Raw genomic sequence first — 12,924 nt, forward strand, 5'->3', positions numbered from 1 at the left:
AATGAAAACCAATGAAGTGGTAGTCTTTTGTGACTTCCAACTAATTGTGAATTAAGCAACAGGTAAATATGCAGCCCGAGATGAAAGAATGATAGCCTATGTCAAAGAAGTTGTTAGACTACTAGCATTATTCCAAGATTGCCGGCTACAACAAGTTAACCAAGATGATAACAGCCATGCCGATACCTTGGCTAAGCTGGCTAGTGCAATGAAATCAGGGGAGACAAGGACAATAATGGTTAATTATTTGTCAGGTCTAAGTATGGAACCACTAATCACAGAGTACGAAGCAATGTGTGTGAAGATGGGTCCAAGTTTGATGGATACAATAGTGATGTTCCTTAGGGATGGCAAGCTGCCAGACAACAAAAAAGAGGCATATAAGACCAGGTTAAAATAGGCCAGGTTCAATCTAATAACAGATGGCCATCTCTACAAGAGATCCTTTATTGGTCCCCTTTTGAGATGTGTGCATCCCTCCCAAATTGAAGACTTCTTGTATGAAATACATGAAGGAGTATATGGAAGCCATGTTGGAGGCAAATCACTTGCTCATAGGGCCACTACTTAGGGGTACTGGTGGCCCTACATGTAGAAGGATGTTAAAACTTCAAAAAGTGTGAGAAGTGCCAAAGGTTTGCGCCTTTGATATATCAACCAGCAGCAGATTTGAACCCAATACCCAACCCTTGGCTATTTGCCCAGTAGGGCATGGATCTTGTTAGACAACTGCCCCAAGCAATTGGGCAAAGGAAGTTTCTGCTGGTAGCAACTAACTACTTCACGAAGTGGGTGGAAGCTGAATCCCTTACGAAGATTCGAGATATTGATGTGAAGAACTTCATATGGAAGAACATCATCACTAGATTTGGGATTCCAAGGGTAATAATAGTAGACAATAGTACACAGTTTGACAGTAAGCTAATCAAAAGCTTCTGTGCAAAGTATAAAATCAAAAACTACTACTCTACTCCAAGTTTCTCTCAGAGCAATGGTCAAGCAGAAATATCCAATAAGACTATCTTGGATGGGATTAAAAAGAGGCTGGAAGCAGCAAAGGGAAAATGGGTAGAAGAGTTGCCCAGTGTACTCTGGGCATATCGGACTATGTCGAGAAGATCAACTGGGGAGTCTCCATTTGCCATGGCTTATGGCACTGAAGCAGTTATCCCATTGGAAGTCAGTATCCCTGGGATCAGAATCTAGGAAGTAGAGAATGGGACTAATGAGGCCTTTCTGGCCCGAGATCTAGACCTGCTGGAGGAGAAAAGAGAGAGAGCAGCAATTTAACTAGGGGCATACCAGTAACAACTTGCTAGGACTTACAACAAGAAGGTCAACCCAAGAGAGTTTAAGGTTGGGGACCTAGTCCTAAGAAAGGTCGTCGGCAACAAGGAGGATCCTAGGGAGGGAAAACTTAGCCCAAACTGGGAGGGGCCTTATAGGATTATCTCGATTGCCTGCAATGGGGCATATCGGCTTGAAGACACTGAAGGCAAAGAGTTGCTAGGACCCTGGAACACTTGCAACTTGAAGTTTTTTTATCATTAGTTTTTTATTTTTACGAAGTTTATGTCATAATTTTATTAGCTGAAGTAATAATAAAACGTTAGTTTGATTTTTAAATTTAAAATTTGTGCGATAAGACTAACTAATCCTATGACGATGTTTCTGAATGAAACATGATGAGTAATTTAGACTTATTATATGGCAGAGTTGAATTATACTTGCATATAATAGAGTTGAACTAATTTGGCGATGTTTCCAAACGAAACATGACGAATAACTTAGACTTATTATATGGCAAAGTTGAATTATACTTGCATATAATAGAGTTGAACTAAGTTGGTGATGTTTCCGAATAACAGATGACGAATAACTTAGACTTATTATATGGCAGAGTTGAATTATACTTGCATATAATAGAGTTGAACGAAGTTGGCGATATTTCCGAATGAAACATGACGAATAACTTAGACTTATTATATGGCAGAGTTGAATTATACTTGCATATAATAGAGTTGAACTAAGTTGAATTAACCAAGACTTGCCATGTCGGCAGAGTTAAACTCAGAATGGAACTAAGTTTATTTCAAAGAAACCAAGGGTGAACACTTCAATTAGTCTTTGTTTGAATCTGACTTCGGTGATAGACCATAAACGTATAATGTGAACTTAAGTGGAACTTAGGTTCACATTAGGGAGCAGAGAGAACAGGAATGATAAATAAACTTAAGAGCTTGGGACTTGTTAAAATTTTTTAGAAAAATTTACAAGTTAAAATGGGCTTAACACTTGTTGAAATTTCAGAGAAATTTACAAGTTGGAGTTAGCCGAGGTAATTATGAAAGATGTATCCGAGATACATATTACCCAAGGTGACCAACCAGGTTGTCAAGGTTGGAAGGGTGAAGTCTTGATAGAAGACAGTTAGTGGAAATGAAGGAGTAATACTTGACTGAATAAGTTTAAAGAAACAGCACTTGTAAAAAATATATATTCAAAATATTTTTTAAGTGTTAGCCGAGGTGTTTTCAAGTGTTGGCCGAGACAACCAATCAATATTCATATCCGAGGTACTTTACCCCGAAGTGATTACACAAGTTAAGGTGTACTTTGGAGAAATACAAAAAATATTCTGAGTATGAAAGCATGAAAGGCATAGAAGGAAAGCAGTGAAGCATATATGAAGCAAAACATTCAACACTTAGGGAAAAGGAAGGCAAGCATACATTCGGGAAAAACTTGTTCAGAAACAAAAAGACACTTCGGCTTGAAAAAAGGGATTACTTGTCCAAAAGTTACAGAAAATTATGAACTATCCAAAAGTAAAGTTCAAAGTCAAAATTCCTAAGCATTGGAATTGTGGGCATCGGTTTCAAATTGTTCAACCTTGGCTGTTGGCGTTGTGTTGGCCTCGGTTGGCAATGTGGCTTCCTTCTCCGCCACTATCTCGGCGTCAATTTCTAGAAATGTTTGGTCTAATCTTTTTTTGGCTAGACTAACCTCGACCTCAGAAGTTGCTTGTTTAGGAGAGGCAGCCTTGGAAACCAAGTCTTCTCTATCATGAGTCAAGTCTAGGACTTGATCATTCAATGTTGGAGACTTCGCCCCAACAGTGACCCCATTCTTTTCTTCGGCATCCTTTGCGTCGGTTTCCTCCTCGTCGACCTCCCCGTTTAAATCTTTGGAAGTCGAATGGAAAGGCACTTGGAGTTGGCTGATATCTCGGAGGTCGGAGTCCATAGGGACAAATAATTTGTTGAGAGTTGCAGTCCAACCGAGGTAGAAGCCTCGATTACAGGCTTGGTTGACTTGATCTTTGTACGCGTCACGGACTGCAGCTTGTCCCTCTGAGAAAGCTTTATCATCGGTCGCCTTGATCTTGGCTTCCTTCGTAGCCAGTACTTTTTAGAGCTCTACCTTGACCTCAACATTTTTGGCTTCGGCATCCTTGATCTCAGACTTTAGTACTTCAGCTACAGCCTCGGCCGCCTCAACTTTTTCCTCAGCCTGGTCTTGGGCTTGTCTAGCTGCCTTGGCCTGATCCAACAGAACTTTGATCTTGGCCTCGATGTTATTTAAAGAGGTAAGGAAGCCAGCAGCCTCTTTGGTCTTGTGGACTAATTCTTTCTTCAAATCCTCGACTTTCATTACAAAGGAATAAGCATGCTCGATCGCCTAGAAGAAAATGAATGAACAAGTTAGTAAAATTTTGAAGTATGAGAACTTGAAGTAGAAAGCCAGAAAAGACAAGAGTTGAAGACTTACCAGAATGGAGTGCTGCATCATTAAAGAAAAATTTTAATACTCGTGATCTCGAACATACAATTTAGATCAGTTAGGAGAAGAACGGCTGTGGAAAGAGCAACGCCGACCTTGATATTGTCAATGGCACTGTTGCCGGCCTTGATTGGTTGGTCCCCAATCGTGATGGCAGGAGCCTAGGGTTCATCGACTTTAAATGCACCCTTTGGACCTCGGCTTCTTTGACGGAGCCGTATCAGTTGGATCGGCCTCAGTAGGCCTCTTTTTGGCAAGGAAGGTTGTTTTCTCGATTTCGGCGAGTTTGGAGATTGGTACTGTATCTTCATATTCAATTTGGGTGGTAGAGGCTTTTGCCTTAGCCCTCTTTACCCTTTTTTGTTTTTGTTTGGGTTGAGATTGAGATAGTGAAGAAAAGACAATAGTGACCACTCCTGGCAAGTCTGCCAAAAGGTCCTCAACAACGACTTTCGGCCCGTGTCTTCGGCAGTAGCAGTGAGGGTAACTTTGGTACCGAAATGAATTACTGGCAAGGCTGTTGGTGGGTTCGCTAGATCATAGGCTGACTCCTCAGAATCTTGATGTTTGTAGTTACGAGTTCTGCCTGTTGGTACGTTTGCTGGGGACGATGTTGACGTTGGGATATTGGGATAAGTTAGGAGGCAGAGGTTGACGGTAACTCAACTAGATCAGAAGCGGAAGCCTGATTAGCTCTTGGTGAAGAAGTAACTAGAGGGGTTGAAGCAGATGGTGGAGTTTGACTTCTCTGAGGGACGTCGGGCAAAGCCGATTTGTATGTTGGTATGTAATTCAACAGAAGAGGGGCTTTTCGTTTCTGCACAAGACGATCCAAGAGTTTCTTTAGATCTCCGCTGGGAACGTAACCAAAATCCCTTGGCTGGTTGAGGAAGAACTACAAAAAATAAAGAGCAAACATTAGAATATATGAATGAGTTGGCAAGCCTTAACCAAATGGAATTACAATGTGATAACTAAGTTTTACCATTACCCTCTTTAAAAACTGCTCGGCGCAGAGGATAAAGATGAAGATTGTCATCGGGAGCAAACTCCCAGTTACCCGAGACGATGAAGTAATCATCTCCAGCACCCTTGTTGGAGTCTAAGAGGTTGTCTATTAGTTTGAAGGCGGTGGATCTGGGCTTAAAGTAGTATATGTAGCCTTTCTTATACTTAAGGCCACACATTGTGTAACATAATTGGATGTCAGCCAATGTAATGCTAGCTTTTTCTCGGTGTGCTAGTTTGATTATGCCATTGATAACCTTATATGAGTTTATGGCAAGCTGCATGGGATTAAGTTTGTAATAATGAAGGATTTCTCGGAAGAGAGTGTTTAGGGGAAACCGAAATCCACATTCAATAAATGTAACAACCGGAAAGGGCATGGAGTCTCTATCAGGCATGATAGAGTCTTCCTCTCCAACTAACCTCAAATGGACATCGGCTGGGATCGAGAACTCTCACCTAAAATGCTTTAGCTTTTCTGGGGTGTCTACCCTCCACCTAAACATACCTATTATCTCGGCAAGAAGGGGTTAGACAACAAAATGATTGATGCAGGTTTAAAGACCTTGACTAAAACCTAAACAGGCACTGGTTTTAGGATTTTTGAAGATCTAAGGAGAATTCATGTCGATTTTCCTAGAGAACGAGGTTCTAGAGCCAATCCTAAACCTAGAAACTATAGAAATAGGAATCGAAGGCAAAAATCTAGAAATACAACAAGATAAACAGAAAAAAGAGCATGATTTAGAAATCCAGAACATAACGGAGATTCAAGAATTAAGAAAATCATAAATTTACAGAACAATAAGTGAGTATGTGCAAAGCAGTGTGCAAGAGTCAGAAGCAATACGCACATTCTTGAATTCAGGAACAAATTGTGTTACATCAAACAGATTCAAGAAATAAGAAATGATGGCCAAAGCACGAAGATAGCAATAGAGAACAATTACAAATGCATATACAGATTTCACAAAAATAGGTATGAGGGGAAGCATATAGCAAAACTCAAAAGGAAGTCATATGAGCATGGCCAAGAATAGTAAACAACATTGGAGAATTAAAGTTAAAATAAAAAGGAATCGAAGGACTTATCGATTGAAGCTGGAGTGAGATATGCTGGAATCAGACAAGCTAAATGATCAAAGTCAAATGATGAGTGGTGTGCCAGCGGTAAACGAAGAATGCAGTTGCAGAGAGCTCTTGAACGCAACAATGGAAGATTTGGAATTGTTAGAGAAAGAAAGTCTGAGAGACAAGGGAAAAAATTGTGAATTACAAAAGTGAAAAGACAGAGAGAGAAGAAAGAGTTTTGTCAAAAACACGAAAGGGCAGCAAACCATAATGAAATGCTTTAGACGACGTGTTTGTCAGGTGGCGTGTGTAGAAGCAACGCATCTTGATAACGCGTGTCAGGTACGGACCAATGAGGAACGGACGTGTGGAGGAAATGGTTGAGAAAACCGTTTGTGACAGCTCATGCGCAGATAAAACTCTTGGAGTTCTCAATTTAATGATGTGAAAACCTCGGCTAATGGAACGATCTTGGGTTAAGGAACTCGAAAAACTTGGTTCTTGGTTCTTGGTCATTGATAGAGATGGGCAGTTGAGTCCTGAGTACTTGAAACCGACAAGTCATGATCTTAGACGAAGAAAAGAGTGAATTTCAGTCGACGTTCTTCAGAAAGAAACGATATAGGTTCCATCATCTCAGGTTGCCGAGGTAATAGAACCTAGGGGGTAGTTGTGGGGGCATATTTTGTGAATGATAACACGTGGCCAAGATGACGTCGAAGTGTCAGTCGAGGTGCCACATGGCTTGCTCATGATGCCGAGGTGACCTTGGCTAGGCCGAGGTTATCTACGGAGACACCGAAATCTGAGATAATCAGATAAGGGACAAGAGTCCTAGAACATGAGAGAATCTCAGTTTGGATAGAGATAAAACTCTTAGGGAGTTTATCTCTATCTGGCTGAGGGTCTAGGATAGACATTGAGCCTGAGTCCACTGAAGTGAGGCTTCTACAGGGAACATGTCAGTGTTGGCTATAAAAGCAAGGCACTCCCGTGGGTCTCAGGTATGTGTAATATACTGTGAGTGGTAAGTTATTCTTGTGAGTTAAGCACAGTTTGCTATCTTTGAGAGATATTCGATTATTGACTTGATCGTCGGAGTGCCCCCGGGTGGACGAACCACAGTCGAATTCTTTTCTTTCTGTGCCAGGTTGTTCGAGCTTAATCTATTTTGCCAGTGCTCTCCAACTGAGTTTCCCGTTTGGTTGTGTGGTCGGAAATCAACACCCACACATTACTCTCATCTCATGAAGTTCATAAATTCTGTGAGTCGGCTCAGTTAAAGTTAAAACACCCGTTTGTTTCTGAGGAAAATCATACAAATAAAAATCTTTCTCGAGAAAAAAATTACTCCTATAGATTTCAAGCTGAGAACTCACGGATTGAATTGCAATTCCAAATTGACATAAGGAAATAAAACCAGATAAAATACAAACAATAAGAACCAATGAAAAAGTGCAATTTACCTGGGGAAAATTAGGTGAAGAGAAGGAAGAGAATAATTAAAAAAAACATTTAATCATAACCAAAAAAAAATGACATAATTAAGATGACTTATGATGAAAGGTGAGGATTGTAAACTTCCTTTGGGGGGAGTGGGTTGGCTTCTTTTTTTTTTTTTTGTATATATTATTTTAGTTAGGGTTAAAAGTTCATTTGGATTTGGTTTTTTGACTTCTTTTTTTCTTTTTCTTTTTTAAATTTTTTATGAGAGAAAATGTGAAATAATTATGATTTAAATATAATAGTTTATCTTATTGACCATTTAACTTATTTTATATTTTTGTAATTAAATTAGCCCACCACCTTAAAAAAAAAATTCTTATGCCAAAGGAGGGCTAGAATTCACCATGTAAGGTATATATGCTTATGTTGTTCCACTTGGGTGCAACCCTGTGGATCTGATGATCTAGGTCTAATACAAAATTAGTGATTTTGGTAACTATTTTTTAAAAAATAAATAAATAACACATTAATGTATGAATCAAGCAAAAGAAATTTGGGAAAATTGTATTTTTTTTATTAAAAAAAACAAATTAGTGGTAAATTTTATTTATTTTAAATAATTAAAGTTATAAATTTTTTTTTATGAATTTGTAAATATTTGTGAAGACAATACTAGTATCACATTTTTTTTCCATTTTTTTTATCTTTAGTAATTTTTGTTTTTTTAAAATTTGTGTCAAAATTTTTTACTTTTTCAATTGTCTAGTGTAGAATAATTTTAAAAAATGAAAAAATCCAAAAAAATAAAAGAAGAAGTCCACTATTTTTTACTTTTTCCTTTTAGTTTTTTGTAAAGCTCTATCCCTCAAATTTTCCCCCACCCTCGCCCAATGCCATAGCAAATAATACTAACTGATCAATTCTCTTCAAACTCTTATCTCTCCTTTCAAAATTGTTTGACACATCATTAAGAAGAGTTTGTGGGAGAAAAATCAGGGAGATGTAGCATGTTCATTTTTTTGGGAGGCTCCTCTAGTAAAAATTTAATTTTTTTAAAAAATAAAAAATCACTAAATACAATAAAAAAAAGTCACTAAAAAATTCAATTGTAAATGACAGAAGACGGAAGATGCAAAGAGCATCATAGCAAAATTAGACAATCTCAACTAGGTTGGCATTATCTAACTAGCACAATCATATGTTAGCACCAAACCAAGTTGATAAGACAATAACCAGCCAAAACAAAAACATAGAATGTAGCGCTCCCAAAATAATTTACATAAGAAGGATTCATATTTATCTATCAACACGATCTTAATCCAAAAGCAGTAACTCCTATAACATATATATATATATATAACATAATGTTTCATCCACTACATTGTCATTAAATCTCTAAGATGTGTACTCAATTCATTCTGGATATTTATCAAAAGTGTTTCATATGCAACTATACATTCAACATTACAGAAATATAAATCTGTAACATGTGGCACCACAAGTCAACTACAAATAAATGCTCTCAAGGCTACAAGTTCCAAGGCTTATGCTCGATTACACAAAAATGGTTATCGAAACCCATACATTTTAAGCCCTTGGCTTATCCAAAACAACAACAAAACAAAAGCCATATGCCCTCAAAACACTTCACGCCTTCAATTTGGTGCAATCACTACATCTTTCCTTGTACAAAATCCACTAGGGTGAGCATAAAACCCAGTAGGAAATTCTTAACAAAATATATACATTTTTACATAATCTTATGAGATTAATGCAAATGCCATGTCATGCTCAAAATACATACTTTTGCCTTTTGGAAAATCTTGTGCATAATGCCAATTTGACGACACAATGATCTAACAAATTCAATGTAATTTTCAAAGGGGTGATAAATACGACTTAGGTAATCTCTAGGTTGGTGTCTGCAAGTAGGCATAACAAGCGCTATCAATCTCCACTTTACCGGTCTCTCACCAAAAGACACGTGGTATCTTCTCCACACGTGTTTTCGGTCTTTCACCATGGACACTCGGCCAACTTAACCAATACCAAACTACAATTCAATATGTTCTTGTTTCACAAAACAATTTCTTTCTCAATGCAATAGTTTTCAAATTTCAATTCGATAGTCATAACAACCAAATGAAATGGAACGCCAATGCAACATGTATCAATGCATTATAATATGTTTCCATTTTCAATTTCCACCACATAACCTACCATTGTGATAAAAATCTCCATACTTCTTCTCAAGATAATTTCACAAATAAATCTACCGAGAGATAAATAATAATACCACATTATATGCTTTCTCCACATGTTAATATCTATTTTTCCACTTGGTCATTTCAAGACCAACCAAAAATAAGCTATACAGCTTCAATATCAACCATTTCTCGTTCTTCCATGGAATTTCCTCCTCATACACAATTATAGGAATTTCTCAATCATATATTCATCATAATACTGGACAAGCATAAATTTCACTTACCATTTTCCCAAAAAAATCCACTATCTCTAGGGTTTTCACAAAACTAGGTTTTTTCCTCATTTTTGAAAGGACTTTTCCAAGACAACATTCCTTCTTAACAATATAGTTCATATCCTCAAGAGTTTTTTTTAAAAACATTGAGAAAACCCATTTTTAAAATCATTAAGAACTCATGAGCCAAAAATCAAGTTTCATTACTACAAGAAGAAGTTCCACAATCAACATAAATTTGCAAAAATGTATATATAAATTTAAGAGAATCCCTACCTCAAGCTTTGGAGAAGAAGAGAGAAGAAAACCCCCAAATTTGACTGTGTTGAAATCTGATATCCACCGCACAAAACGTAGCCCTTGAGGAGTTCTCCAACTTTAATGAAGGAACCAAGGTCAAAGCTCTAATGGATTTGGAGAAATCAAAGGATTAATGTGTTTTGGTGAGAGTAATGTAGAGAGAATGAGGAGAAATATGTTTTAGAGAGAGAGAGATGAGAGAAAAATGAGGTGGGTGCTCATCCGAAGAAAAGAAAAAGAGAAAATTTTCGGACACATCGCATTCCTGCGCATGCGGTACCATTTCCGCATGTGTGGCGCATACCTTCTGTATGTGCGTCACTCTCTCCCGCACGTGCGGTTCACTTTCCGCACCTACCCTCCGCCTGTGCATCTAAAGCAGTGTTGAACCATCGACGACCTCACCTCACCACATGTGCGACCTCATCTCCAGCACGTGCGGTCTCACTTCCGCACGTGTGGTCCAAGCCCTACATGTATGGTCTTGCCTCCACCTAGAAATTGCACTAGCTGAACCCGAGACACCCCTGATTCAATTTCATGCTTTTCGAAACAAGCAGAACACAACTCTAGAATGAAATAAAGACGAGGATCCGAGGGAAGTTTCCAGAACAATGAACTCAAAAGGTCGACAAGACCTCAGATTAAATCCCGACACTCTTAACATGAGCAAGATAATCACAATTAAAGGAAAACGAGGTGGGTTATATACCCAGGCATCACATAGGATAGTAAACAACGCCCAATAGTCAACACTGGCAAAGACTTGTTACCTCAAACCACAAGCCTCCTACCTTTATTTATACAATTTCTGATTTGCCTCATGTTGAAAAGAAAATCATGAATCGTGAAGTAATGTTCCTTAAACACTACTTAGAACCAAAGTGCAATCTTAACTTTTATCGGATCACATAAACCTGCCACATTTGGGTTAATAGCCCTGAAAATGCACTTATTTCGATGTTCTCATAGAGACCACAACATAGTAATAGGTAATGTTTTTCACATCATTCTCTCATTATTGCTGAGACTTTTCCCTACCCACCAGTTAAGGAGGGTCTCCACTGAGTTTGGTAATGCATGTTGCACATCCTACCACTTTAACATCTCTGACCAAAACCTTCAAGGAAAAAAAAAAAAAAAAAAACTCTGACTGAACTCTCTAAGCAACTGAGCAATACAATAACACATGATTAAGTGACTCACCCTCAGCTTTGGAAAAAAATACAAAGGGTTGATTCATTAGCATTAAGAACACCATTTCTAGCGATCCCAGTTTTCCCTTTCTGTATTTGTTGTACTCCGAACTTTGGTTCCGCGGAGTTAATGGTTGTATACCTTGTTACATTCTTTAATTCCATATGTTTGAGTTTCAGGATGTGTTGGCCGTATTTCGAACAGGTAGGTTGAGTTTTGGTCTCAAGTGTAGTTGTCCAGGTTTTTGGTGTTACGCTCGAGCGGGTCATTCTGCGCTCGAGCAGATTTGGTTTTTGGTTGTCCGCTCGAGCAGGCCTTCTTGCGCTCGAGCGAGGTTTACACACTCCTAATATTTCGTGCCTCTGCAAAACTTCTGCAAGTGTGTTTTTCACGCTCGAGCGGGTTTCTTTACGCTCGAGCAGGTCGCGCTCGAGCGGGTATATTGGCGCTTGAGCGGGTAGTGCTTTGTCTGTCAAAGTTCTGGGAGGGGAAAATCTACGCTCGAGCGGACTAGTTTTCGCGCTCGAGCGAATGATTTTTATTCTTGTGTCTTGGAGCTCGAGCGGGCTTTCTTGCGCTCGAGCGTGTCCAGATTTTTGTGCTTGACGCTCGAGCGTTCTATTCTCCGCTCGAGTGGGTCATACGTATATCAGTTGGCAGCTGGGCATTTTTGAATCACTTTTTACACTTCCTCTCTCTCTCTTACTTTCCCAAAATCGATTTTGAGAGCTCCTCTCTCTAGAATCTCCCTTCTCTCTAGGGTTTGATCTAGCTAGAGTGTCCCACTACCTTGTTATCTTTGCAAAAAGTGTGTTGATCGTCGATGGCTACGTTTTGATCCGAGAAATTATTGAGTTGGAGCACTTTGTATTTCTTCATCTTCTCCATTTGAGCTCTAACTTCGAGGTAGGGATATCCTACTCTATCTTATGAGCTTTGTCTTTGAATTTTGGCATTTTGATATGTTGGGGTCATTGGGTAATTTTGTGAAAGTTTGGGGTCATTGTGTAATTTTTCAAAAGATGGGGTTTCAAACATATAAACCTTTATGTATGCAATACATTGGAAAATGGACTCGGTGTTGAATTATTGATGAAAATAGAACCTTAGGGTTGGTGTTGTAATTATGGGAAAAAACCCTAATTGTTGATAAATTAATTTGTATAATTAATTTTGGGAAATGAGAAATTGAATAGGAAATATTCAAATTGGAAAGGTATGGGATTAAAGGGTGGAGTTGAATTAATTTATCGCTCACCTAGACAAATGTTGATATGTTATCCATTTGATGCATTTATTTCCTGTTTAGAGATAACTGCTTTGGGCTATCGGTGGAAGATAGTCTTGATTGTTGTAGACAATGCATGATGATTAGGCAAACTAAAACTAATCAATGGAATGTGCCATCGAATATGACGGTTGGAATAATACATTAACCTTATGTATTGATTGATTGTGTGTATGATAATTGTTTATATGCACTATGTTGTGTGTAAGGAGATAGGGGATGTACTCCACGGTTTAGGGGAAGATAGGGGATGGACCTCTAAATCGGAAGTTGTTTTCCATTGATACAGCACTATAATGTGTATCATATATGAAGTATGGAAGTGTTTTTGTTATATGGATACATCACT

Source organism: Camellia sinensis, chromosome 2, assembly GCF_055761805.1.
Source record: "Camellia sinensis isolate YWXY chromosome 2, ASM5576180v1, whole genome shotgun sequence".
NCBI classification, from domain to species: Eukaryota; Viridiplantae; Streptophyta; class Magnoliopsida; order Ericales; family Theaceae; genus Camellia; species Camellia sinensis.